Below are 23,958 nucleotides of genomic sequence, written 5' to 3'. Positions count from 1 at the left end.
CCAATCTTGACTCAGCTGGACCTCTGCCCACTCCTTCTTTGCTTTTATTCACCAGTTTTCAGAATAACAAAGTATTTCCCTAACATCCCCAAAAGGTGACTTGTGGGTTGTTTGGAGTTTTAGAAAATGTTATTAGGGATTTGTATGGTTTAAACACATTTGTTACGCTTCATTCTCTTGTGGTGACGATCCTCACGGGGGCTCAGCTTGGCCAGGGGAGCCCCCTCCAGGCTGGCTTCTGAGTCCTCTGGGCGTGGGCGTGGCTCCAGTAGTCTTTGACCTTCGTTCGCTGCTCTGGTGTGACGGGAGGGTCTGGGCTCATCACGCACATTTGCTGCGCCAGACACTTCTCCAAGGAAGCTCCGTTTCTTTGTGGGGGTGGTCATTAGAATTCATAATCTGATTGGTAGGGGTGTTCATTTCTACTGGAATGACCCTTGTTTCTAGGCCTCACAGTGAACACAGCTGGGAAGCACACACACACACACACACACACACACACGCCTGATCTCATCAATCTTACAGGTGTATCTCCTTGCAACAAGAAACTCTTGTTTCTCAGCAACATCAATATTATTACTCACTTGGTTTATCCCCACATCACATACAAACGTCTCGGAATCATAACAATAATAACCGTAATAATAATACCATCATACTATTAGCAATAGATTATTGAAAGCAGTTTAGGATTGGGGGGAAGCTCTTTTTATCCTTCCGGTACTTTCCTCTAAGGATATGCAGTCCACTTACTGTGTGTTAATTTCCCTCTGTGCAGTTATGCTGACCAATTGGACACATAGACTCATTTGTTGCATTTTATGTTTAGTTTAGAGATTTCTTTAAAAAATATTGTGTTCTATAATTTTGTCAGATACATATTCCAAAGCAAATCCACAAACAAGGTACATTCCAAGTCCAGCTTCTCTCCCTGTCCTTTCCACCTCATTCCTCCCCCTCCCTTAGGCCTTTGAAATTGTATTTTATGTTTTATCTTTTATTGTGTTTTAAAAGAATATAAGCAAATACATATGTATGTTTTGTTCCTCCCTTTTTCTTAAATAAATGGTAGCATATTAAACACATTTTTTCCTTTTTTTCCGATGTCATCCCAATCCTGAAGATCTCAACGTAGCTGTATAGGGCATGTTTCAGAGAGAGCCCTAGGACTGGGCTGTCTGGGTCAGAGAGTGCGTGCATACGTTTATCAACAGATAATGCTGCATTCTGCTCTACAAACACAGGTTTTACCATTTCCTGCAGATACATTTTAATTTTAAAACAAATAACTAAATGAGCTCTGTCACCTGTACTGCAAAAGTTGAAGTGATTGCCCAGGACTAGAGCTGGGACTTGAACCTGCAGCGTCCTCACTAAAGGCCCTGTGGTCTGACCCACCCTCCTGTGCGCTCTCCCCATTTACAGAGGAAGAGCCTGAGACACAGGTAGGGAAGCAGTCCACCCTGCCTGACATAATAAGCTAGAACTTCAAATCCATGTCCCCAACACTGAAATGAGATCTCCTTCCAAAGTGTTACAGACTTATTCATGGTGAACTCCGTTTGATTATCTGTAGATGGGGGAGAAAAACCTAATAGTTCTCCTAAGTAAGTTAAGAAAATTAATGCGATAATTAAGAGTAAATTCTCCCTTGGGTGTAGGAGAGAGTCTTTGAGATATGCCTTAACTGCTTTAGGCGACTGGGGGCTCAGCAGCGAGATTGTGGTGTCAGGGCGCCAATTAGGAGCTTATGGATGAGAGATGACCCCCCAGCCCCAAAGTCTAACATGTTTAGGCACCTTGCAGAACCTGCCCCGTTTCGGCAGAGTGCTTTGAACTCCCTTGAACAAAGCCGCAGTTATGCTGTGCAGAATCTTCCCAGTAAGTGCGGGCCCAGATGTCATTTCCCAGCGAATGGACAAGCAGCAAACCACAAAGCCTGTTCTCTTTCTTTCCTAGAGTGACCCTGGGGTCTTCTTTGTGTTTGCTTTGTGACGTTGATTGACATATGTGCACTTTGGGACACCGGAGGTGTCCTTCCCGCTGCAGACTGAGAGGGAGCCTCCCCTGGTGTTGCAAGGAGACTGAATGAGGCAGAGACGGTGAGTGGGGCTTGGGCCTGGGGCTCGTCCCGGAGGGGTGAGGGTGAGGGTGAGGGAAGTCCCTGACTCTTGCTCCATTGATGAGAGGAGGTTCTTTGCCTGGACCCCAGAATCTTCTGGGAAGACATGTTCTTCTTTCTCCCCAGAGCTGGTCATGGAGCCAGACCTCCAGGCCCTCCTTTGCAAGGAGGCTGGCGCTGGGAGAGCTTTGCCCCTTTTCCCCCACAGATGCCATTAGCTGGCTGAGCCTTGCCCCTGTCACAACGGTGACCTTAGTGGAGAACTTGGGAAGCAGCTTTGTTTGCAAACAGCATCCCCCCTGAGCCTGGCCTCCTCAACCAGAGCCTCCTGAGTGACAGTCCTGGCCTACTGGGGGCCGTCTGAGGACCCCTCCTTCAGGCGGGGCGGTGGGCCCTGGCAGATGGACAGCTGTCTGGGAGCAGTAAGGGGCCGAGGCGGACATCACTGAAGCCACACCCAGTGTCTAGGGTTTGCATTGCTCCATCTGGGTTAGAATTTCCTGCTACTCCCAGCATCTCCTGTTTTAACATTAAGCCAGGGGAGGACATGCAAGAAGTGAGGGCTACAGTTTTAACCAAGAAGTAACTGACAGTGACCCTCACGGTCGCAGCCTGGAGGCTGCAAGCTGGGGGCGTCTTCCTGGGGGCTTGAACAGAGAAGGGTGTTCCTATTCTTGACTTTGGGCCTCATTGCCATTTGTCTTTCTCACTCCAGCTCCCCTTCCAGATGTCTTCTTTTCTCCCAGAGAGAGCTGGAAATGGGGCTGGGAGGTTGTGGGCAGGAGGTGAGTGGAAAGGTGGGACCACAGATGTGAATGACAGGGACTTGGGATCTGGACAGAATCCAGCTCTACTTGCTTTGTGACCACAGGAAAATTTCTAATTGCTCCAGGCCTGAGGTTTCTGGTTTATACAATGGGGTTAATAATGAACATCTTGTTGTAAAGATTAAATTAAGGTTTAAACATATAAAGAGCCTTGCACAGCACCTAGCATATGGCAGGTGTTCAGTAAATGAAAGTTATTATTATTTATCATACCCATAGCAGCTCAGATATACTTGTCTATTAAGGTGGTCTCTGTGAGGGCCCATCGGGGCTGCAGCAGGCTTAGAACAGGCTGTAGGGACCACCTGGGAACCCCATCTGACCACACGGCTTTTTCACCGGATGTTGTTACTGAACATGGAGCTTGAATATGCTGGCTGACAGTGGTGGGGAGGGGCCCCATTCTTTTGTTATAGTGTATTCAGAAGACTCTGGCTGCAAAAGTGGTATACCAGGTTATTTTAATGAGCATGTAAAGATATGCAAAACGGTGTGGGAACAGATCCCCCGTTTGTGACAGAACTGGGAGTTAGTCCAGCTTTGTGTCACCATGTCCCCTCTCTTGGCACTTTTTCGTGTGCCCTCCCTACTTCCTATCCCTGTTCCCCCCAAACCATCTCCACAGCCCTCCCTGGGCACAAACACTCTGGTTGCCTAAGGAACCCGGGAGACCCTCCCCCAAAGCACACCTGCGGGCAGCTGGAGTCACGCGTGCAGTGTCCCGCCTGACGCAGAGCAAACTCTGGGCATGTTCATCACTCAGCAAACTCCAGTGCCACTTCAGAGCCTCAGTTTTGCGGCGTGTCCGGTTACACTGTGTCATTTCACTTTCACGACCCTGCTGTGCAGGGAGCCAGGCTGGCGTCGTCATTCCTGCCACAGGAGGCCCCGAGAGTTGTTTCTCCAAGGTTCACAGAATTAATTAGCAACAGAGGCCTCACTAGACTCAGGCACGTGAGTCGTGGGCTGTTTTCCCTGCTGTGACGACACTGCCTCTGTGGGGCGGAGGCACCCACACATCGCGAGAGGTGAAGGGCTCACTCCGACACAGTGGAACCTCTAAAAAGGAGCGCAGAGAATACCCAAGAGCAGGGACAGATGGCTTTTGAGGGACCAATAAGGTCTGAGAGAAGGGGAGCTGATCCAGGCTTCTTTGGAGGATCATAATCATCATTATAATAATCAACATTTGGCTACGCCCCACACACCGAGCCATGTGCACTATGCTGAACACGAACTTTCCCTTTAGTCCTCCTCACAGCGACCCAGTGAAAGAGGGCCCATCATTGCTGGCATTTTCCTGGTGACAGAAATACAGAAAGACTGGGAACGTGCTCTAAGTCCCTGTCTAAAGCAGTGCAGCACCTGAATTCGAGTCCCACAGCCCCGCCCCGGGAGCTGCACGGCTGACCATTCGCATTCTGGCGGCATAACTTTCTGAGCAAGCCTCTACCAGCTTCCAGGTGGGAATCTGATTTTGCCCCTCCATTTAGGAAGCCTCATAAAAGCAAGTCCTCCCGTTTAGTGGTCCTCTTTCCCTCTGGCTCTTGTCCTTTTGTTCTGAGGCCACTGCCATCTGGAGCTGCCCCAGGCATCTGCTCGGGGGCACACTGCTCCACCCCCATCCCCAGCTCCAGAGAAGCACCTTCCTGCACTCACAGCAATCTCTCCCCTCCTCCTCTCCCCACCCCCCAAGTGCTTCAGCACCTGGTCCTCACCAGGCCGGACACCTGCCCTCTGGCATATTGGGAGCAGTCTGCTGACCAGCTTCCCCAGGCCTTCAATTTCCCAAATGGATCCATTTGGTTAATTGCACTCACACTCCTAAGCCCCCCTGCCTGCTGGGGAGAATATGGGCTTCTTTCCTTCAGACGCATTACAGCAGGCCACGGCAGGCAGCGCGGGCTCAGGACACAGAGCTGTGGGGTGGTTTGGGGCAGGCCCGTGGAGCTGCATTAGGAATGGTCTGTATTACTTTCCACCCCCTGCCCACGGCTGATTCCAGGCCCCTGGGGCAGCACCCATGCTTGGCCCCCTTCTCCGGGGAGCGCTGAGATCTTCAGGACTAGGTGAGGGGATGTGGGTGGCAGCCATGAAATCTGTTCCCCTTAATAGCTGGTGTTATCACCTCATTTCTGTTAAAGTGATTCACTGCTCTCAGCCTTTCCTGCTGCCCAGTAAACTCACCTTTTTACTGGAGGCTGGGCTGCTGGGTTTGGGATGGCATGTCACAACTCTGAGTTTCGGTTTCTCAGGAGAGGACCGCGGGCTGTAGCAAAGGGAGGCCCTTCTGCCTGCTTACTCAGGGCATATGTCACAAAGCTGTCCTCTGCACCGTTGGAGACAACAGTGTCTGGTGTAAGTGTCGGAGTTGCCTGCACTTTGCACCAGATTCCTAGACAAGTGGTACATCTTACAATGCAGGAAACAGCCTTCCCCTGTCTGTCCCACCTCCCCTCCTCCAGGCTCCTGTGTTTTCACATCTCTTCCAGCCTCTAGCAGCCTGCCAGGATGGCAGTTGGGTCCAGACTGATGTCTGTGTTGGATGTAAATGCAGAGGGCTAGAGGGAGGAGAGGAGGAACAGATGCTGCTTCCTCCCTGGGCCCCCTTATCATGTCAGAAAGGAATTTAAAAATGCAACTGAGGATTCGCTATCCTGGAACTATCAGCAACTAAACCAATATTGCCAGCAGGATAGAAGTCGCCTCTGAAGAACTGACCCGGCTGGCTACCTCTCTGGGGCCAACTCCACCCAAGTACATTTGATGTCATAGGTCATGGGGTATTGGGGGAAGAAGCTGGCGTGAAGAAGGCGTGAGGGTCTTCAGGAGTGTAAAGGGCTTTGGTTAAGGAGACCCTGGCAGAAGGAGGGAGAGAGGGGAGCTCAGAGCTGCTTCGGCTGGTCTGGGATCTTGCAGGAGCCTCCCTTTCTCTCTGGTGCCTCTGCAGATAACCATATGTTGGCTCTAAGAGTAAACAATAGCTCCTTGGTCACAGAACCAGCATATGGTTATTTGCACAGACATTGTGTACTTTGTAGATCTACAAAGTAGTCCTGTAGCTTTGAAAGCCAGGCTTATCCAAAGCCATTTAGCAAAGCAATATAGCAGCTATAACTTGGGGGAAAGGAGGAAGGACCAGTGGTTTCTGAATGACAAGTTTGTGTCAGGTTTTGGGTTAGATGATTTTATATATATATATACACATACATATGTTTATATTTATTTAAATATATAGAAATACATTTATATATATACATATACACACACACCCATTCATTAAAACGAATTAACTCAAAAAATAAAATGAATTAACACATTTAATTTATTTAATTAATAATCATCACAACAACCTTATAGTAAGTATTTATTCCACTCAAAGACCAGAAACGCTGAGGCTGTAGAGAGGGAACAGATGGCTGAAGACCACAAGGCAGGGAAGTGGCTGAGGCGGGATGGGAACTCAGGTGTGCGGCTCTGTGTCCACGCCCTTTACGTGTCCGGGAGGACTAGGAGTCACTTCCCCTTGAAGCTCCATCTCTGAATCCGTGTCTGTGTGTTTCCCCTGGCCTGTGCACTTTCCTAGCTAATTTTTCGTTCACGTCTATTAAGCCCAGTCATGTTCTGCTTTGCGGTGGCACGTGCTCCCATGAAGGACACAGAAAAAAGCTAAGAAGACACTCACTTTCAGGAAGCTCATAGTCTGGTTAAAGGGTGAAGGTCATCTCCCTTTCTTTCCCCACCCCAAGTTCTCCTGTAGTCTTGCCCCTTATTTTTTTTCCTGCGTTAGCTCAGTGTATGGTTTTCAAATGGCTTTACAACTTTACTCTCGTTGAAGCCAGGCTGGGAATCCCACCAATAGAGGTTGGAGTAAGCAGCTTAACACGAGTGACATCCATCGTGAGCAGATGGACAGTGACCTAGTCTCTAAGAGGACACCCCATTCAGGGAGCCTGGGAACCCACTGGGCAGTGCCCGGGGCGAGGAAGCTGCGTCTGAAAGGAAGGTGGCTGGGGATTCGCTCTGGCGTCTTTCTTCAGGAAAGACGCTGAGGGACCGACTTGGTGCTTTCGGGCTGTTCTTTCTGCAGCCTTGGGAAGTTTACAGTTTGTCACTTTCTCAGGGTGGGGTGCAAGAACTTAGCCATGGGTCTTTTTTTTTAATCAATATTTAATATATTAAAGTTATAAACCCCAAAACATTTTCATTCCAACTGACAGATTTTTTAATTCTCTTCATAAATCTCAAATTTCAACAAGCATGTGTTTGATTCCATTAATAAACTTAGTTCGTGAATTGCTTTGAACATTTGAAACTGCATTTATAAATTTAATCATTCACTTTCCTTTTCTTTCTGAGAACGCTTCATTACACACACGGGGGATGGGCTCAGTCCTTCCTGCTGCTGCTGCCGCCGCCGCCACCTCATGGCCGCCAGCCGCCAGGATGTCGTCGCTCAGCTTCTCTCTCCCTCTTGGTAGGGAGGTGTGTCCCCACCTTTTCCATTCTTTTTCCTTTATCCTTTTTTAGTTTTCAATTCTGGTTGAGATCCTCGCCCTTTTCTCGATGGGCTTCAGGCCCCACTTGGAGGCCTTGAGCAGCTCTGTGGCGCTCCCTCGGATCGTGTCCCCCTCGACCCCGGCGTGCTTGGGGGGGCGCCTGTGGCGGCCGCGCCTGGGCTTGCTCGCGTTCTTGGCCATCTTGTGGCCCTTGTGGAGGCCTGTGGCCACGGGCTAGCTCAGGGCCACGGCTGCTGCTCTTGAATGGCTGTCACGGTGGAATTTCTTCCTTTCCTTTTTGAAATATTACAGTTTTGTAACAAAGGCTTCCAAGTGCTAATGTAATTCTTTTTTTCTTGTTAATATTTTAAGCAATAGCCTTATTGAGGTGTGATTCACATACCATACAGTTCACCTATTCCGAGCAAACAATTCAATGATTTTTAGTTTATTCACGGAGTTGGGCACCCGTCATTACAATCTTAGAACACTTTCTCCACCTTTTCCCCTCAAAAACCCCATACGCACTAGCAGTCATGCCCTCCCCTCCACGCTGGTCTTCCTCCAGCCCTCTCCCTCACATTTGCCACGAATGGAGTCCTCCAGTATGTGGTCTTTTGTGTCTGGCTTCTTGCACCCAGCGTGACGTTTTTAAGGTTCATACGTGTCGTAGCAGGTGTCCGTAGTTCATTGTTCTTATGGCCGAACAGCATCCCGGTATGCAGGTGTGCCCCATGGTATTCCTGCGTTCACCGGCCGATGCACATGCGGGTGGTCTCACCTTTTTGGCTGTCATGAGCACTCGTGTACACGGTCTCGTGTGGACGTGCGGTTTCGGTTCTCTCGGCACACGCAGGAGTGGGATTGCTGGGTTGCACGGCGACTGTCTCACTGCTGAGGAGTCCTTAGTCTCTTTATACTGCACCCGCGCCTCCCTTTCTGGCCTTCCGCCTTCCGTCTCCACTTTCCCCACCGGGGTCCCTCCGTCTCACCCCGCCCAAACCTCGGGCCCTGCCCTTGGAGACTTGTCACACAGAATTATGATCGCGTCCCCCTCCAGCTCCTCTGAGCCATTTCCCTGTAATGACAGCCCCTGGGGAGACAGCTGCTGCTATTCCTCCACCTGATTGAGGAGGGGGTGGGGGGTTGACAGCCCTCTCTCTCCAGCTGTGAAGAAAGATGTGTGTCTAATTGCTGTGAAACTTTCTCCCTGAGGGTGGGAGTCTGGGAGCCCAGACAGTGAGAAGCTAGCTTCTTGAGTTGTAGAGAGGGGGGGCTCCTCGCCTTCCCAGAGGGCAGAATTCCCCGAAAGTGGGGTGGCTTCCTGCTCCTCTTCTCAGGCCTTGGTTTTCACTGATGACCCCCGGTGGGAGGTGTCCACACACCCTACGTGTTACCTTGCTTCCTTTCCAACCATCGCTACCTGCTAATCTTTATAAGGAATGAGACTGGTGAGAACTCATTTAATCACGAGCGGGACCAGTCAGTGGACCTGAGTAGAGGAGAGCCACAGGTATGCACCGACTTCCCTTATTAACAGACGCACCAGCCCCTGCCTGCGCAGCGTGTAGGTCAGCCGTCAGCAGCTACACTGAGTGTGTTTGACAGTCCTTTCATTCCACGTGTTTCCTCGCCCTGCGCCTGGGAGGGTGAACGGAATAGCAGTAATACTGAGGAAACGTGCAGCCCCAAAGAACCTTAGACATCTGGCTGGATTGTAGCACCGCAGCGTCCTTCCCAGGGTGCCCAGCCACCACGGGCCTGCACGGCGGGCTGTCAGCAGGGCCGGGCTGTGGACCAGGCCACCTGTACACTTGAAGCTTCCTCACTGTGCCAGGATAAGATGTGCCAGGCCCCAGCTGGCTTGGGATCAAAGAGACAGTTAGTGCAACGGCCCGTTTCCTCATATATCAGGCTACACGTTCAAGGATGTGTGTGGCAGTGTTGTTGAAATGGGGAAAACAAAGAAGACAGCCTACAGTCCGCTCCAAGGAGGCGGTCCAACGCTCTGGTAGACCCACACGACGGACGCAGTTGTGAGACGGAATGCAGCGTGTCTCTGCAGCCCAGCTCCATGACTTAATGTCTCCATCAGTCATGCCACGGCAGCAAGATGCATGCGCCTCCCCCCTTTGAAGTGGCTGAGGTCCTCCAGGGTGCAGCCTTCCTGGGGGGTCTCAGCCCGCCTGGTGTCTTGAAGGCCAGGGCGCTCTGTGAGTGTTCTGTGCCCCAGGGAGCCATGCGTGGACACTAGATGCTCCCGGTGATCACCTTGAGGGGAAGGTCTCTTCCCCTTTCTTCTTTCCCACTCCTTCCCTCCCTTGCCCCCAGTTTAATAGCCAAGCGGTTCAGGTTTCAACCTATAGATTAGTTCTGGGTGTTGAGCAGGAAACAGCTGTTTTCAGCCAAATCGCTAATCCTAAACCCAGGTGTCCTGCTCCACCTCCTCCCCAGGTGGGAATCAGGGCCATCTGATACCATTGTTCTCCCACCCCCACCCTACGCACACACTCCCGAGAGCCTGTGGCCTCCTTGAACTCAGCTGAGACAAGGAGAGGAGGAGCCAGGCCTGCCCAGAGCCCCTGCCACCCGAAGCCCCTGCCACCGCCACCACCAAGCAGATCGCTCTCAGTGGTTAAACACACAGCCCCTCACTCCTCCCAGATCTCTCCCCATGACAGCGAAAGGGAGCCAAGCCTGAAACACAGCCACAGAGCAGATGGAGCCCACCTCCTTCCAACCCTAAGAAGGGAGGAGGGGGAAGGGGGAGTTGAACCCCTTTTACGAGGTTTCCTTGGCTATTGGAAAATCCCAGAAGACAATGGGTTCTACCCCACACAGGCAAGGAAGCTGGGTCTCTCTCCTGGGCATGGGGAGAGGCAGAGACCTAGAAGCAGGCTGGTGAGTGCTTCCTTAGGCTGTTAGGTCCTTGTGCCCTGGAGGCTCTTTGGGTGTCGTTACAGCCCTTCAAAAGCAGAAGTGGGAGGATTACAGGGGCAGACAGCCTTTCTTAAAGATGCTGAGACACGGGCCACTTCATGGGGGTGAAGGGAAGGTTGGGGAAAGGTAACTCTTTGGCAGGTGCTCTCTGAAGGGGAAGCCAGGGAGCTCCTTGCTGCTTCTCCTTCTCATTTTACCTTCTCCAGAGTCCTCTCTGTCTTTCTCTTCCTTGCTTGGTGCTCTGTCTCTTTGGGATAGGCTATTGATCTTCAATAGGGGGCATTTCAAATTTCCTGGGAAATCCACCCCCTGGCCTTCAGATGCCCGTGAGTGGAGGGGGTGGAGGAGGCTGAGGTCAGCATGTGTTGCATCGTTCCTTCCTTGGCATGAGTGACTGAAGGGAGGTGGCAGAGGGCTGGAGGGGAATCGGGGAAGGAGGCCCCCATAGTGTCCAATCCTGGGAAAATTCCTCTTCTGAAAGTGGACTTCAGAACCCAAGGCAGCTCACCCATGCCCTTGGGATGAGGGGGAGGGGGGACTGGGAGCGGAGTTGATGGCAGTTGTGGAGCAGCTGAGTCCCTGGATTCTGAGAATCTGCATGCAGGATGGAGAAGGCTGGGTGGCCCTGCTGAGGTTAGATGGGCAGGTCTGAGAGGGAGTGAAGGAAGGATTTCAGAAAAAAAGGCAATGGGTCTGCTGAGCAGGGACACGGTCTGCGTCAGGATGCTGAACAGATATTGTAAGTTTAGGTTGTCAGGCTTATTTTTTTATTAGTCAGGCTTATACTGTAACAACAGCTTTGTCATATAGGATATTAACCAAGGATTTATAATATACTGATTTGTTGATAGGATAAATATCTCCCAATAATAGGAAGTCTTTGATAAGGTGGCTGTTCACTCATCCCACGAATATTTATTGTACTTTCTCACTATGCAGAGAGACAAGACATGGACTCTGAGCTCTAGAAGTTCAGAGTGTGAGGCAGGAGACAGACCTGAGAACAACTAACCCCACAGGAGGAAGAAATGACCGCTGGACAGAGTGCGTGGCAATGCGCTGGGCACACGAGGGAGATGCAGCCTCCTTTCAATGAGAAAGCAGGGACAGCGATGGAGGGGTTGCCGCTGCTTACAGTCTTGGTGAAGATGGAATTTGCACTGTGGAGAATGAAGGGACCGGCGTTTCTGGCCTAGGAAGAGGGGAGCAAAGGGGAAATTGCCTGTTTGGGGAGGGGCGCAAGGCAGGAGCCAGGTCCCAGTGCTGTGCGGAAACTCGATTTCACATGGTAGGCCAACGTGATAGGGGGTGGCCACACACAGCCCATACTGCTGTTTTCATCAAGAAAGAAATGAAAAGTGAGGGAGAACGTGACTGTTGTGGTGGCAACCTGAGCCACTCACGTATATATTTATGTATAAATCACCTGCAACTGGTAATTGGTTTGTACTGGGAACATTACTTGAGGGCCTGCCTGCCTGTCTGCCCAGAGAGGGGTGCATCTGAGCTTCTCGGCCCCGCCCGCCTGGCCCTTCCGCTCCCCTTAGTTCTGTGCGCCTCATTCCCTCCTTTGTTTCAGCTCCTCTCTCCGACTTCTGAAGAGGTTGCTTCCGGGCGGCTATAATGGTCATAAGGTCTGCTGTGTTTTTTGTGTTTTGTTTTTGTCCTGCAGAATGGCCGTTTTGTGTTGGCTCTGTTGGGCTTTTATTAGCTCCCTTTGCCCCCACAATATCCTGTGGCATGATGGGTGACTGTGTTCCCTAGTTGGTTCTTGTATACTATTTCAGTCATCTGATGGTTTATTCTAAGAACTAATCGCTGACGTGTGGCTTCGCAGCATTCATGTGGTGGTGTGTCCTTAGGCATTAATTCAGGAACACAGCCTCGCAGGACCTGCAGAACTGTTTCGCTTACGGTTCTGAGCGTTTCAAACTGAACACATTCAGTTCCAAGGTTATGCTATCCCTGCATCCCAACCCCCACCAGATTTAGCCTCCTGTATTTTTATGCCAGTTTCCCAACCTAGAAATTTTGATGCCATCCTTCCCATTGGCCACTGCTAGACAGTCATCAGATCCTGCTGATGCTAACCCAGAAACGATCCCCAAATCCCAGGGCGGCCTCGGAAGACTGTTAAGCCGTCCATCAGTCTCACACTCTCTCTCACGCCCTGTGCAAGGGAGTCTGGGAGAAGAGTGGAGTGGCAGTGAGGAGACATGGTCACACCTGCCCTTCACTCCCAGAGCAGGGGGATGCTGTAGGGCAGCGAGTGGCTTGTGGCTAAGCCCCAGACCAGCCACCTGCTGGGCAGATCACAGGCCCACTCTTGGGCTTCGGTTTACCCACTGTTCAGAGCAAACATAAAGGTCTGCATGTGCTGGAGTCACTCGGGCTCGTCAGGACAGACTGCAATCAGGACAGTAAAACGCTGACATTTGTATCATGCTTCATGTTCTGTGCATGATCCATTTGGTCTCACGGCCACCATCTGAAGCAGGCAAAACAGGAATATTTGTTTTCATTTTTGGGATTTTTTTTTTTAAAGGCTTGGGAAGCAAGTAATTTACAGAACTTGAGTGGCAGGATTGAGATGTTTGCTTGGATCTTCCGTTCTGTAGATCCTCCCTGCCAGGGACCGTGCCCAGCACTGGGGACAGAAGAGCGATCAGGGCCCGGTCTGAGCCCCGAGGATTCCACAAAGTTCAAGCCAGCGGTGAGCAGACTGAGTCGCTTCCAGACCACTGACTGCTGGTAAATCAGGTTTTAGTGGAACGTGTTCAGGCCCCTTATTGTCCGTAGCTGCTCTCATTTACAATGGTAAAGTTCAGCAGTTGTGACAGACACTGTTATGTCTCACGAGGCGTATAATATTTTCTACCTATACCTTTACATAAAACATCTCCAACCTTAGGTTAAGCATGTGGTTTTACCACAGTGCGCTGGGTGCCCCGGGCTTAGAGGCAGGTTTAAGGAACAGTGGAGAAGGACTCTCAGCTCTGCTGGGCTGGGGTGGGCCCAGGGGGACCACAGGGCATGCTGCACTGAGCAGGGCATGTTCATGTCTGAACAGCGGTGTGTTGAAGACTGAGTGGGAATTAGTCACGTGACAAGGAGAGAAGGCCGTTTCAGACGCAGAGGATGGCATGTGTAAAGTATGGAGGTAGTGAGTGGAGGGGCTTGCTTAGAAAATGACACGTCACCCAATTAGGAGGCATTTAGTGTGTGTGTGTGGAGGAGGTGGCGGTGGGGGGTGGTGCATGGAGGGGCCTGCAGGAGCCTGATCTTAGCCTCGTATGAGACTCTTGGGAGCATGGATTTGATCTTAACAGATTGATGGGGTGATAATGAAAGAGTTTTCAGCAGGGCACGGACGCGATCAGATGGGGATTTAGAAAAACCACTGTAATAGCACCATGGAAAGTGGATTGGAAAGAGCCCACAAGACGTGATGCATATCAAAGGTGAGATGGGTGGGAATGTGGAGAGGGAGGGGGTAGGAGAGACACTGGGAAGGAGACAGTCCAAGTGTCCCGGTGCCTGGGCATGAGAAGAGGTGGAGTTTCCGGGAGATCCCTGTATCTGGCTTAAATGACTTGGGTGGGAACCACCACCAAGAATCAGAGATGGGGAGTAGAGGTGGAGGGGCAGGACCCCTACGGAGACGCTGAGAACAGCCGGCAGAACAAGAGGACCCAGCAGTATGACCCTGCTGCCGTGGAGGTTGGAAGAGGAGGCCCAGAGCACTGTTTCAGAGGCCAGGGAAGAGAGAGCGGTAGGACGGATGGAGCGGTTACCAGTTGCTAATGCCCGGAGAGTTCTGGCAGGATGAGAGCTAAGAACACTGGGTGTGGCCAAGAGGGGGCCACTGGGAGGTCTGGAGTGTGGCTGGGTGAGCAGTGAATGGGACTATGTCAGTCAGGTCAGAAGCCTGCACCCCTCTTTGAACAACAAACTTTCATGAGATGGAGGGGGAAATTTTCAGGTATAATTAGGGAGGCTATGGATACAGAGAACAATCTTTCTGTTTTGTTATGAGAGAAAGTTGAAGACATTTCTCTGCTGAGGCAGAAGCCAGTTGAGAAGAGTTTGCCAATTCAGGAGAGAGCAGACAGTCGATGGTCAAGGGCAGGTCTCTGTGGAGGGGTGGGGCTGGGTCCAGGCAGGAGGAGGGAGGGACTTTTTTTTTTTAATAGAGAAAATGGAGACAGTGGGAGGCTTAGGTGTCCCACCAACATCCTGGGGGCATGTCTGATTCTGATAGTACCGTCAGGTGCCCGTGATAGGACATTCAACTTTGACTGGATTAAAAGTCAAAGGGAACTTTTAACGTAAATGCATATGTAATTTAACAGTCCACAAGTAGGGCTTGGTTCGGGAAATGCTCTGTCGGCAGTAACTCAGTGACACACAGGACCCGGTCTTCCTCTGTCCCCTCTCTGCCTTCTGCAGCGTCAGGTCATCCTCACATTGCATGTGGAGACCCCTCCTCCCACCATCCTCTCCCTTATGGGAGGTCCTCACTGGGTCTTTTTCAGAAGAGGGGGAACTTTCCCAGTGGTCTCAGCAAAAGTCTCCATGGAGCACACTGCCTCATGCCGGATATCGATCCCTAAATCAATCACAGAGGTGAGAGGGTGGGGATCGTAACTGGCTTAAACTAGTCAGAGCCCAACCCTGGAACTAGGGTAGGATCACTCAGAGAAAGGGGTACAGATGAATTTTCCAAAGAAAAATATGAGTACTATTATTAATTGAATTGTATCCCCAAAATTCGTATGTCGAAGCTCTAACCCACAATGTGACTGTATTTGGAGCCTTTGACTGTATATAGAGCCTTTATTTTTTTTAAGTATATTTTATTGATTATGCTATTGTCCCATTTTTTCTTCCCCTTTATTCCCCTCCTCCCTGCACACTCCCTCCCACCCACATTCCCCCTCTTTAGTTCATGTCCATGGGTCTTACATGTAAGTTCTTTGGCTTCTACATTTCCTATACTATTCTTAACCTCCCCCTGTCTATTTTCTACCTACCATTTATGCTTCTTATTCCCTGTACCTTTTCCCCAATTCTCCCCTCTTCCCCGGGATAACCCTGCATGCGATCTCCATTTCTGTGATTCTGTTCCTGTTCTAGTTATTTGCTTAGTTTGTTTTTGTTTTTGATTTTAGGTTCAGTTGTTGATAGTTGTGAGTTTGTTGTCATTTTACTGTTCATACTAAGTCCCTTTAACATTTCATATAGTAAGGGCTTGGTGGTGATGAACTCCTTTAACTTGACCTTATCTGGGAAGCACTTTAACTGCCCTTCCATTCTAAATGATAGCTTTGCTGGATAGAGTCATCTTGGATATAGGTCTTGCCTATCATGAGTTGGAATACTTCTTTCCAGCCCCTTCTTGCCTGTAAGGTTTCTTTTGAGAAGTCAGCTGACAGTCTTATGGGAACTCCTTTGTAGGTAACTGTGTCCTTTTCTCTCGCTGCTTTTAAGATTGACTCCTTATCTTTAATCTTGGGTAAAGTAATTAGGATGTGCCTGAATGTGTGCTTCCTTGGGTCCAACTTCTTTGGGACTCTCTGAGCTTCCTGGACTTCCTGGAAGTCTGTTTCCTTTGCCAGATTGGGGAAGTTCTTCATTATTTGTTCAAATAAGTTTTTAATTTTTTGCTCTTCCTCTTCTCCTTCTGGCACCCCCATGATTCAGATGTTGGAACATTTAAAGTTGTAGTGGAGGTTCCTAAGCCTCTCCTCATTTTTTTGAATTCTTGTTTCTTTATTCTGTTCCGGTTGAATGTTTATTTCTTCCTTCTGCTCCAAATCATCAATTTGAGTCCTGGTTTCCTTCCCATCACTGTTGGTTCCCTGTATATTTTTCTTTATTTCACTTTGCATAACTTTCACTTTTTCCTCTATTTTGGGACCATACTCACCCATTTCTGTGAGCAACCTAATTACCTGCACATTTCAAAACATGCTACATCTTATAGGTTGGCTATTTCTTCATTGCTTGGTTCTATTTGTGGAGTTTTGATATGTTCTTTCATTTGGGCCATATTTCTGTGTCTCAGGGCACCTGTTACATTGTAAGGGGTGGAGCCTTAGGTATTTGCCACGGTGGGGCAACCCAAGTCACTGCATTGTGGCGCTGTGTGGGAGGGGAGGGGTCTGAGAGGGAACAATGCCACCTTGCTCAGCTCTTGCCCAGCTTTCAGTCACTTTCCCCACTACCCACAAGCAAATTGAGCCCTTTTGGTGCTGATTCCTGGGTGTGTGGGCTTGTGCATGTTCTAGGACCCCGTGGGTCTCTTCACAGAACCCTCCTGTGAGAATGGCAGTTTCTCCCACTGCCGCAACCCCCACGGGTTTTTACAGCCAGAGGTTTTGAGGCTTTCTTTTCCTGTGCTGCAACCCTGGGTTGTACAGTCTGTCTCACTCCCAGTTGTTCCTCCCGGTTTATCTGCATGCAAATGTGGTATCACCAGCTGCCACCTTGCCATGCGTCTTCTCTGCCCCAGCTGTCCGTCTCCACCCCTCCTACCAGTCTGGATAAATGTTTCTTCTTCAACTCCTTGGTTGTCAGATTTCCATACAGTTCGATTTTCTGGCAGTTCTGGTTATTTTTTGTTTTTAAATTTGTTGTTGTCCTTCTTTTGGTTGTGTGAAGAGGCAAAATGTATGTACCTATGCCTCCAGGTTGGCTGGAAGTGGAAACAGAGCCTTTAAAGATGGGATTCAGGTTAAATGAATACATAAGGGTGGGCCCTAATCCAATATGACTGGTGTCCTTATAAGAAGAGCCCAGAGTCTCTTCCCCACACCCTGCATTGCTGTTGCATGACTGCCATGGGGTGCGGGGTTCTGCATTGGAAAATTTAGGCTGTTGCACAAGGGTTTTCAGTTCTTTGTTTTACTAATAAAATCCTTTCTTCAAAATAAAACTTTATGCAAAACCCCAATGTAAAAGCAGGGACTGTGAGGCTACTCTGTTGAAAGTGGGGTGGAGGGGCCTGGGTCCCACCTGTGTCTCCCTCTCAAATGCCCCCTCCTCCCCTGGAGGCACTTCCCAGAACCAGTCCCCTCTGTACCCAATGTGAAAACCCAGCACTAAAAGGTTCTTTTTTAAAATGTTTATTGATTTTAGGTAGAGAAAGATCGATTTATTTTTCCACTTACTGATGCATTCATTGGTTGATTCTTGTATGTGCCCTCAGTGGGGATGGAACACACAGCCTTGTCTTCCAGCTCCATCCTCATCACCGTGAACACTGTATGGAATCCATGGTGGCCAGGAGGCTGCTGCATTGAATGACTTCACTGAAACAGTAGTGACAGTTCTGGGTTTAGAAGCTAAGGGTCTGGCTTTACCCCAGAGGCTGCAGAGCCTCCTAAAGGGTCTCCCTGCTTCCACTGCCCCCACCTACATCCCACCCTTCACAGAGCAGCCAGAGTGGTCTTTACAAACAAACCTCATTAGGTCATGCAGTGCTTACAACCCTGCTCAGCATATAATTTAAACTCCTTACGTTGGCCCTCAAAGCCCTCCTTGAGTCCACCCTTGCCTCCCTCCCTGATTGTGACTTGTTCCAGGAGGTCCTCCCCATGGGCATCCAAGCTCCAGCCACACCGGCTTCCTTCAGTTCCTTGCTTGTTTCTGTCTGCTTCCTGTCACACGGCCTCTGCATGAACATTGGTCCCTGCCTGGCATGATTTTCTTACCCATCTTTACAATGGCTCCTTCCTGCCATTTAGGTCTTGGTCAGATGTCACCGGCTCGCAGAGGCTTTTCTTGACCATTCACCTTTCCTTATCACATCACCATCTTGTGGTTTCTTTCTTTCTTTTTAAATAGACTTAATTTTTTAGAACACTTCTAGCACACATAGCCATTATGAATATCCCCATCAGAGTGGTACAATTGTTACATCGATAAACCTACACTGGCAGTTCGTTATCACCTGGAGATCGCAGTTTCCGTTAGGGTTCCCTCTTGGTGGTGTATATTCTGCGGGTTTGACAACTGTATAATGGCATGTGTCCAGCATTACAGTATCATACAGACATTTTACTGCTCCAAAAATCTCTGTGCTCTGCGTATTCCTCCTTCCCCCAGCTCCTGGCAACCACTGGGCTTCTAGCGTCTCTCTAATTTTGCCCTTCCAGAATGTCAGTTACAATCACAGTGTGTAGTGTTTTCAGAGTTGCTTCTTTCGTTTGCTAATATTCATTCAAGGTTCCTCTATGTCTTTCATGGCTTCATAGCTCATTTCTTTTTAGTGCTGAATAATAGCCCATTGTGTGGGTGTACCACAGTTTATTTACTTATCCATTCGCCTACTGAAGTGCATCTCAGTAGCTTCCAAATTTTGGCAATTACGAGTAAGGCCGCTGTAAGCATCTGTGTTAGGTAGATCCTCTGTTCTTCACTGCACCTATTGCTGCCTGATTTTTGTTGTTGTTCATCGTTCTTTAAATTACATTTTATTGATTGTGTTGTTATAGTTGTCTCAATTTTTACCCCTTTATCACCCTCCACCCAGCACCCCCAACTCCCTCAGGAAATCCCTGCATTGTTCATGTCCATGGGACTTGCGTATGAGTTCTTTGGCTGCTCCATTTCCTATACTGTACTTTACATCCCTATGGCTGTTCTGTAACTACCTATTTGTACTTCCTAATCCCCTCACCTCTCTACCCACTCCCCCGCATCCTCCTCCCAGCTGGCAACAATCAAAACGATCACTATATCCATGATTCTGTCTCTGTTCTTCTAGTTTGCTTAGTTTTTTAGATTCAATTGTTGATAGATATATATTTATTGCCATTTTATTGTTCATAGTTTTTATCTTCTTTTTCTTAAATAAAGTTATTTAACATTTCATATGTTAATGGTTTGGTGATGATAAACTCCTTTGGTTTTTTCTTGTCTGAGAAGCACTTTATCTGTCCTTCGATTCTAAATGATAGCTTTGCTGGATAGAGCAGTCTTGGCTGTAGGTCCCTGCTTTTCATGACTTTGAATATTTCCTGCCAATCCCTTCTAGCCTGCAAAGTTTCTTTTGAGAAGTCAGCTGACAGTCTTATGGGAACTCCCCTGCAGGTAACTAACTTCTTTTCTCTTGCTGCTGTTAAGATTCTTTATCTTTAACCTTTGACATTTTCATTATGACGTGCCTTGGAGTGGGCCTCTTTGTACTGATCTTCTTTGGGACTCTCTGTGCTGCCTGGACTTGCGTGTCTATTTCCTTCACTAAATTAGGGATTCTTTTCATTATTTTTTCAAATAGACTTCCAATTTCTGACTCTTTTTCTTCTCCTTCTGGCACTCCATTATGTGAATGTTGGAATGCTTGAAGTTGTCCCAGAGGCTGCTTAAATTATCCTCATTTCTCTAAATTCTTTTTTCTTGTCCTGAGTGGTTGTTTTTTGCTTCCTGGTGTTCCAAATCATTGATTTGATTCTTGGCTTCATCCCCTCTACTGTTGTTTCTCTGTAAATTGTTCTTGATTTCCATTAGTGCATCTTTCCTTTCTGATTAGATCTTTTTATGCTGTTGAGGTCCTCACTAAGTTCCTTGAGCATCCTTCTAACCAGTGTTTTGAACTCTGCATCTGATAGATTGCTTGTCTCCATTTTATTTAGCTCTTTTTCTGGAGTTTTGATCTGTTCTTTCATTTGGACCATGTTTCTTTGAGTCCTCATTTTGGAAGTCTCCCTGTGTTCATTTCTATGTATTAGAAAGAGGTGCTGTGACTCCCTGTCTTGGTAGAGTGGCCTAATGTAGTAGGTGTCCTGTAGGGTCCAGTGGCACAGCCTCCCCTGTCACCCAAGCTGGGTACTTGAGGTGCACCCTTCATGTGTGCTGAGTACACCCTCCCCTTGTAGGCGAGCCTTGGTTGCTGTTGGCAAGTCAATGGGAGGGATTTATCCAGGCCAGTCAGGGGCAAGGTCTGGCTGTGACCATTGACTACCAACCTCCACCCTCCATGGAGGATAATCTCTGCAGGGCCAGGGTGGTGGTGCTCTAATGTGGTCTGTAGTTGTCCACTGGGTGCATTGGCCTTGGGGTTTCTTGGGTGATGCAGGCCAAGGTCAGTCCTCACCTGTGTTCTCCTTGTGGCCACCCTGCCTGAGCTATAAAGCAATCTGAGATGGCTGCTACTTGTGCTAGGCTTGGAGATTCCCAGGTGAAGCCAAGCTGTGAATCTAGGCTGGCTGATGCTAGTGCCAGGACTGGGGCCACTTAACAAGAGGTATAGGGGCTGGGGGCTCACTGAGGCCGGCTGTTGCTTGTTTGAGAGGATTTAGGAATTTGTGAAGCATGAGCCAAGACTAGCCATTCCTATAGAAAAGTCACAGTTAACAGTTTGGGTGGGCCTATAAGTTGGGTGGGATGGAGTCTGCCGGCTCTGTGGCTCTGTTGGGGGGAGGTTTCAGAAAAGGGACATTGGCCTCTGCCTGTCTTTCTGTCTGGGAGAAAGCTCTGCCCCAGCTCCTGCCTTGATGCCAGACACTTCATTTCCTCCCCTTATGTCACTGGTGCCTTTCAAGCTGCTAACCCAGTGCTGAAGCTCAGAGGGAGAGAGTCAAAATCTGTGTGTGTGTTCTTTAAGGGGAACTGCTTGGGACTCCAGAAGTTTCTTCCACTGATTCAATCCCCACTGGTTTTTGCAGCCAGAAGTTATGGGGACTTATCTTCCTGGCACTGGAACCATGAGCTGGCAGGCCTGGTATGGGGCTGGGACTCCTCATTCCCAAGGTATCTCTCCTGAGTTTTTATCCACCACATGTTTATGTGGGACCAACCCATTCTGCGTCTCTGCCCCTCCTGCCAGTCTGGATGGATGTGGTTTCTTTAAATCCACAGGTGTCAGACTTCCATTCAACTTGATTTATCATGGTTCTGAGTGGTGGTTGTTCTATAGTTTAGTTGTAATTTGATGTGGTTGTGCGAGGATCTGAGTCGTGTTTACCTATGCTGCCACTTGACCAGAAGTCAGTGTTTATTTCCCGTCTTCTCTGCTGGCACATGAGCTCCACTAGAGCAAAGAAACCTCTGTTGTCCCCGTGTGTGTTCTCTAGACTAGTGCCTGCTGCCAGGTCTGTTATCGAGTGGATGGTGCGCTGACTGCCGCCCCAAGGTGCAAGGCGGGTTCTGCTCCAGGGACGTAGAGCTGCCGGCTGAGCCATTCTCCACCAGTCTCTTCTCCCCATCACTTCAGTCGTGTTGTGACCAGCAGAGCAGCCTGCCCAGGTGGGGCTGTGGGAAGGTGGGGTGCTCCGATGGCAACAGCTTGCTTAGCGGTGGGCCTCTTGTCCAGCTACCAGGGACAGCTCGTGGAATCAACACCAGAGGCCTCCAGCCTGGGGAAAGAAAGCAACCAGGACCCCAAAAAAGGAAAAACAGTAAGGCAGGCTGTGATTGCGGATGGGTAATTATAATGACTTGCTGCTGTTATTGGTCATGACCTGTAGGTAGCAGAACCTTCCTCATCCCCTTAAGTTCAAAGCCTACTCATTGGCAACAGCTAACACTTATTAAGCCTTTACTCTTTGCTAAGTGCTTCTTATAGGAATTGTATAGTAAGTCATCACAGCAGCCCTCTGCAGTGGGTGCTATATTATTTGCAGTTTTCAGATGAGAAATATAGACCTAAAGTTTTAATGCAAGGTCCCCACCTCGTAAGTGGGGAGCAGATTCAACCCAGGCCTCCTCACTTCTTAGCCAATGCTCTCAGACTTAACTGACAGGCTGTCATTGGTCCCCACCCATGGTTCATCATCCCCCAGCTCCCATAAGCTTTTCTGGGTCCCATATCAGATATTTTGCATTTGAATCTCTCACAGCCTTGTGAATTTTAAAGGCCTAGAGTTCAGGGAAGTTGCCTAAGTGTGAGAAGCATCCCAATGTAAGATAACAGAGACTCCAGGGCAGGGGTGTCCAACCTGTGGCCCACAGGGCACATGCAGCCCTGGACGGCTGTGACTGCAGCCCAACACAAAATCGTAAATTTACTTAAAACATTATGAGATTTTTTTTTTGTGATGACGTGTTACAATGTATTTAATGCATGGCCCAAGACAACTCTTCTTCCAGTGTGGCCCAGAGACACCAAAAGGCTGGACACCCCTGGAGGGCATTCTAATTTCCCCCAATTTTTTTCTTAATCTGCAGGCTTGATTTGGCCCCTGCCTGGAACTTTGAGGGTCCAGCGATCTGTATTTCCATAGCGCCCAAGTGATTCAGATAAGCTTTCAGTCTCCTTCCTGTGTGGGCGTGGTCAGCAGCGCACCTGGGCGCACGCACGGGGTTCCCTATGAAATGACGAGCTCACCGCTTCACTTGGCAGAACGTTTTTGTTCATGACTCTGCATGAATCCATTGTCTCTCTGTCTCCCTTTTTCCCCTTTCTTTTCTTTTCTTTTCACACAAGGGGTGGAAGGAGGGATCTCGGATATGGAGGCCCCTCAAGGATGGAATGAGTCATATTCCCCAGTTCATAGTACACCATCAGTCTACACATGATTTCTCTTCGTTTTTTTCCCGCTCTCTCCCTGCACGGGGCCCTGCTGTAATGGATTTTATATCATTATACTCCACCTCTTACCTGTCTGATTTGCGATAAAAGGACCCTTCACACGCCTTGTATTGGTCAAGAATGGGGGCAGTGTGTGTTTTCATGAATGGTATTGTAGGGTGGCCTTGCTTGTTAGACAATTCTTCCCAGCCTCTGAGAAGCCCCTGCCTCTCTGGAACTTCCTCCCCTTTTGTCCTAGTTTGGCCCCTGTAGAGCTAAACAGAAACATTTCACCCCTTCCAGCATTCCAGACAGTCCTTCGTGGCTCCGTCTTCTGCAGCCTTGACCCCCCACCCACCCCCACACACAGGGTATGGAAGTTTCCTTATTCCTCCTCGGGATGCTCCACGGTTAGATCGCATTCCCCTAGAGGGCTTGGACCCCTCCGGCCCCTACTGGGTGCTGTACTTTCTCCACCTCTAGTGATAATCTCGTGTTGGTGGAAGGGCCAGGAGAGGAATGTGATACCACGTGACTGGACCATACATCCCACATGGTGGTGCAAGAAGATTTGGTCAGAAGTGTGAGTTCAGTCACTCTCAGTTGGAAACCCCCTGCCCTCACCCCTTTCTTCCTGGTTATGAGAATGGGGGAACTTACGGCTTTGGTGAAGTTGGAGCATCTTCAGGCAGGGCATCTCCGTCCCCCGTCTGCTTTGGGTTCTTTGTGCACTGTGCTGGGCCCCCCATGCCGAGACGCTGTTGACTCCCCCTTCCTTTGGCTGGGATGAGAATTTCCTTAGAAGCAGGATTGCAAACTAAGTACAAAATAGGCTGAGCAGGCCCGGCTCGGAGAGCCAAGGGGCCCGTATGCCCATGTGGAATAACCCACCCTCGTCACCCTCCTTTTTTATCTTATGAGCACATTTTAGAGATCAGTGCTGTGTATTTCTTTATTAGTAAGGTAAAATGCACATGTCATAGAACTAGCCATTTTAAAGTGACCGATTCAGGGCTATTTGGTGTATTCACAGTGTGTGCGGCTGTCACCTCGCTC

General features: G+C 49.3%; 1 protein-coding gene across 10 annotated transcripts in view; it reads left to right on the top strand.

Annotated features, from left to right (window-relative positions):
- NFASC (neurofascin) overlaps positions 1-23,958 on the top strand; it is a 183,830-nt gene that overhangs the window by 80,771 nt on the left and 79,101 nt on the right. For 9 of the 10 annotated variants that reach the window (XM_053915511.1, XM_053915505.1, XM_053915508.1 and 6 more), the window contains exon 2: positions 1,960-2,102. The gene's annotated coding sequence lies outside the window, so the exon portion shown is untranslated. Of the gene's footprint in view, positions 1-1,959; positions 2,103-10,263; positions 10,350-23,958 lie in introns of those variants that run through there. The other variant, XM_024571489.3, reaches the window with a different exon arrangement.

The sequence above is a fragment of the Desmodus rotundus genome, chromosome 12 (genome assembly GCF_022682495.2).
Source record: "Desmodus rotundus isolate HL8 chromosome 12, HLdesRot8A.1, whole genome shotgun sequence".
In the NCBI taxonomy this organism is placed as follows: Eukaryota; Metazoa; Chordata; class Mammalia; order Chiroptera; family Phyllostomidae; genus Desmodus; species Desmodus rotundus.
This window is presented reverse-complemented; position numbering and strand designations above follow the sequence as displayed.